The 5,059-nt window shown below is 38.7% G+C and overlaps 1 pseudogene; it reads right to left on the reverse strand.

The window, feature by feature from the left end:
* Positions 1–1,581: 1,581 nt before the first annotated feature.
* Positions 1,582–4,718, reverse strand: LOC146667022 (ras-related C3 botulinum toxin substrate 2-like; annotated as a pseudogene).
* Between the last annotated feature and the right edge of the window lie 341 nt (positions 4,719–5,059).

Here is a 5,059-nt window from a genome sequence, read left to right on the forward strand (position 1 = left end):
ATCTTTAAACTGCACATGCTCAGTGTAAACTGTCCTCCCCAACAGCGACTGTTACTGGCATCATTAGTGTCGTAAAAACAGTTTTTCTCTGTATTATGCAACATAAAAACAAAAGAGTTAGACTGTGTGTTGCCTCTTTCATATCAGATTTTGTATGTTAACTGAATTTTTTTGTGTCCTTTCTTAAACCGATGGTGATTTGCTAATAGGGTCATTTTGTCTCAACTCAAACAATTTTTAGAATTTTTCCTGGTCCTTCCAACCATGAAATTAAATCAGGATCTGTCATCAGGGAAATGTACCACAAAAAAATTCTAGGTATGGTCTAGTTAAATTATATTATTAAAAAAAAATTATTTAAGGTCCCATATTTGAGCAAACACCAAAAAGAATTTGAAAAGTACTCTACATGCTTTATTTTGTCCATTCGTCCATTGTCTTCTGTGTATCCTTAATAGGGTCATAACTATAAACCATTCAGAAAAGATTACCAAATGTTTTGCAGTGTGGCGGTCCACGTCCATGTTGATTTCTTGTCTATGGAATTAATTTCTGTTACTGTCAGTCTCCTGAAAATTACAATACCACTACAATACAATACTAACTGGCAAGAGAAAATATTTTGTGAATGAAACATAATTCATGTTCATTATTATTATTATTATTATTATTATTACATGAATGCCTATACTTTCATTGATATTTGGAAAGTAGTAAAATATTTTTTACTACTACTGTATAGTTAAGAGTTTAATGATAATGTATTATCATATATCATTGCTTATTTATTTTTACAGTATCCACTAGAACAGCGGCATATGGAGCCTCTTGCAGAAAGGCAGAGAGGATGACAGTCATCATCCTGGCAAACTAACCACAAAATATCAAAGTTAACCTAATAATTCAAGAGGAAAATATTCCACATCAGTTTTATATGGACTAACATTACTGTTCTGTTATGAGTTTAAGATTGAGCTTCTTTTAAATGCTTTATATTCAGTTTAATCTTCAGTCGCACTGGGGATTAATAAAGTAAACAATCTCTCTGTATGCCTGTGTAGCTATCTATATTATAAGACATTAAACTGTATTAATTAAATAACAAATAAAATCACAGCTGAAGACTTGAGCACCATGTGACATGATTAACTGTTCGCAGGATTACTAAAATGATTGAAACATGAAGGTGTTTTGGCAAAAAAGCTGGTCAAACATTAAACTGCAAAACTGAAAGTGCTGCTTGAGTCTGAACATTTTCAACCCACCACCAGAAAAAGATGCTGTTCTCCACAATATGTAAATAAGGATAGAGTATAGGCGATATCAGCAGCTGTATCAAAATGAGAATTTTATATCCCCCATAGTTGAGTATAGGCATTCAATCCAAAAGGTCACATGTTGTGGAGAAATAATGTGAATCTTTTGTGCAATCAAATGTTTTATTTTTATTTTAATAGCACAACAAATAATACATTTGTTAATAAATCTTATTCAGACACAAGTTTGCTTGTTGCTTGCTTCCTCACAAACGACCATTTCTGCTCCTTACATTCATCACCCTGAAAACAGCACAGTGTTTATTTCAGTTACAAAAGTTATTTTTATTTTAGGTTTCATGAAACACATATATATTGTTGGCAGTACTTTAGATGAAGGCAGCATGCTGCTCTCAGACTTACACTTAAACTCAAAGGGTCTATAATCTCTAAACTGATATATTTTACAAAGAAATCCTGTCTGGGCAGCGTCTGGATTTGGACTGAAGAGCTCGTTGGCATTTCTAAAACAATAGCAAACCTGCACACCATACATTGTTTGGTTTTTTGTTTTGTTTAAAGTTGTAGATATACATTAGAGACATGGCAGATTTGCATATATTCTTCAGGGTCTGCAGTCCTTTTCTCTTCTTCTGTGCTCCTGTGAGAATCTAAAACAAAGGTCACATAAATCATGGGGTTAAATTGATGCCTGTGGGACAAAATTACTCCAACAATATTCAGAACAAATTTATTTTTCCTCTGCAAAAAAATGAAATTGAGTACAAAGCATGTGAAACTTTTCTGTCTTGTGTTGTGTTCATTTATGTCTTTTCTTTTCTCTTTAATGTTTCTGTCCATTATATGTGCAAGAACAAACTTCTGAATCACCTCTTAGTGATAAGTGTCTACAGTTTCCTTTCTCGTTTGGCTCTGGACGAAGGCAGTCGCACTTTTCTCCTCTCCCTCTTCCTTCTCTTTCCTGCTTGGCTTCTCAATGTCCTTGTCTAGTCTCGTCTACTTTTCTACTTTTGCCCTGGATGACTCTCACGGTCTGTTACAACCTAAAAGAGGAATTATGGATTTGAACAACTGGTCCCTGATTGCAATTGACACCCTCTTCTCAACGAGAAGCCTGGGCTTGAGTAAGTCCGAGTGTCCTAGAGGGACGTTCCCCTCTGGATACACAATGGACGGGTGGAGGAACTGGAGGGTCGTGTGCCTGGCGGGACTGTCAATCGAGAACATTGTAGACATCTACCTTTTCGGAACCACGATAACAGGGTTCTTGTTGTTCGGAGTTGGCTTGGCCCTGGCTTATCAAAGATAGCAGAATTGGCTTTTCAAAACCCCACAAGGCTGCCCGCTATGATGGAAATGATGGGACGGGTCGTGACTTCTCAAAATGGGCTCATTGAACGCAGCACGGATAAGATCTTGGAGAAGCTCACGGCAGTCTCTGCTCTCTGAGCACAAGATTGATAACATCTCAGAGAAGCTCTCCAACGGGAGACTGAGAGACCAGTGACGGACTGTTAGACCAACTGTGAAATTGACATGCAGTTGTTCGCACTAAAGGAAAACCACCATCATTTCATGCAGCTACCATATCGGTGTCAGCTGTGGTCTCAAGGCTGGAGCTGATACGTATGTATGTTCGGGGGGTCCAATTTCACTGCAGATGTAAACATTGCATGTGACAAATAAAAGGCTTGATTGAATAGCTTCAGACTTATGTTCAAAGAAAAGAAAAGAAGCCCTCAAACCTCTACTCTACTTTATGTGTTGATTTAATGAGCGAGTTCACTTTGTTTCTCTCTTCTCTCAAACGTCTAATCTCTCTTCCTCCTCTTCCTCTGTGTTTTATTCAGTCGTACCGTTTACAGCAGCGAGCAGGGCTTCTTCTTGACCTTGGCGGGCTGAGGGCAGAGGACGGCACGAATGGCCTCATCAAACACAGTCTTCAGACCACGCTGGGTCAAGGCTGAGCACTCCAGGTATTTGACTGCATCTATACATGCGAAGACACATATATGTTAATAAAAGAAGAGAAAGAACTACAAAGACAAAGTAAGAGAAGAAAGGTTTGCTGGTAGTGGAGAAGAATAAGTTCAACTTTCAAAGAACACTATAGTCAACTACAGCTACTATACTTTTACTGTGATGCCAGGAAATGAGGGGAATAACAAAAATTTGCAGAGGCAGTCAGGCTACAAAGTTCTCTAGCATCTTCATCTGCTAGTTTCATATCTTCACTGGTGAGGAGAGCTTCAAATCTTAAAGTGCTTTTCAAGCAAATAAAGTAAGAGTGACTGACCTATCTCCTTAGCCAGAGCTAGGCCCTGTGGATAGGTGATAGGCGCCAGCTTCTTGTCCTTCAGTTTCTCAATGGTATCCTTTTCATCCCTCAGATCCAGCTTAGTGCCAACCAGGATGATGGGCGTGGAGGGGCAGTGGTGACGGACCTCAGGGTACCACTGGCAGAATACAGAGTAAAGGAAAACTAAATAAGAGGCAAGAAAGGGGAACACGCAAAATCAAGGAACGTGTTAGAGGCAAAAAACAGAATCAAAGGTGGAGGGAGATGAAGCTCTGATGCCAGGTGTTACAGAAAGGTGGATGAAGGCATGAAAAACAAATGATATGCTGTAGCTATTAAAGATGAGAGAAATACATCATCCAACTTTCACCCACAGCATCAATCATTCATTCACATCAATTATTAGACCTGTTTAGGCTTTTTCTCCATTTTGTAATCCAAGTACCTATTTTTTTTCTCTATAATAAATTCCTGCTTTTGTTCCGTTTGTTCTTTTTTACATTTTGTTCCTCGGCAGCTGAGAGACAGGCCTCATAAAAAACAGCCAAAACTCACCTTAGCTCTGACGTTCTCATAGGATGCCGGGCTAACCAGGGAGAAGCAGATTAGGAAAACATCCTGGATGGAGAGACAAGGAGACAAAGAATTAGAATAGCTGCTGCAGTTTTAATTAGCTGACATGTTATATAAGTTCTGTCTCTGTAACTTTATGTCCATTAGTTACTGTGTGTGCCTGTGTGAGTATGTGTGATTCTGTACCGTCTGTGGCTAGGACAGTGGGCGGAGCCTGTCATAATCTTCCTGTCCAGCTGTATCCCAGAGGCCCAGGTTGACCGGCTTGCTGTCCACCATCACATTAGCTGAATATTTGTCGAATCTGTGGGGAGAGTAGAGAAGGTCAGCGATCAGCCAACAAGTCATAGGCAACCTTTCATTTCATTGGTTATTCATTCATTCAACAATCTTTCAATTCACTGATTGTTTAACCAGTGAAACTCCTGTAATGGAGAAAAAAACAGGACCATACTTGAAATACCACTGTTCACAAAAACATTAACCAACAACATTACTTTGGTTAGTTTGACACAAAAGCCATCCTAACCATGTCTAGTAAGAGAGAATAATACATAATAAGGCAGGGCTGCCCCCGTGTGGTCTCATAGTAGAATAACAGTTTAATTTCTCATTTTTAAAAACTTGAGAAATTTCATATTCATATTCAAATGTATTCAGGCTCAAATGAAACTGATAACACAAATGTTTGCAGACACAGATGTTTTTTTTACAGAAAGAAAGAGACTAGTGTACCAGATTAATCCTGTTTTATGGCCTGTCCGAGGTCTACCCCGCCCTTTGCCTAATGACAGCTGGGATGGGCTTCAGCCTCCTTAATGACCCAGTAGTTAAAAAGATGGATGGATTTCCTGAAATAGAAAAGTCACTGAAATAACGTGAACTGTCAAACATAGAACAACTATGACAA

This window comes from Rhamphochromis longiceps, linkage group LG6, assembly GCF_057381845.1.
Source record: "Rhamphochromis longiceps isolate RC_006_pf linkage group LG6, R_longiceps_female_GT1.1, whole genome shotgun sequence".
NCBI lineage: Eukaryota > Metazoa > Chordata > Actinopteri > Cichliformes > Cichlidae > Rhamphochromis > Rhamphochromis longiceps.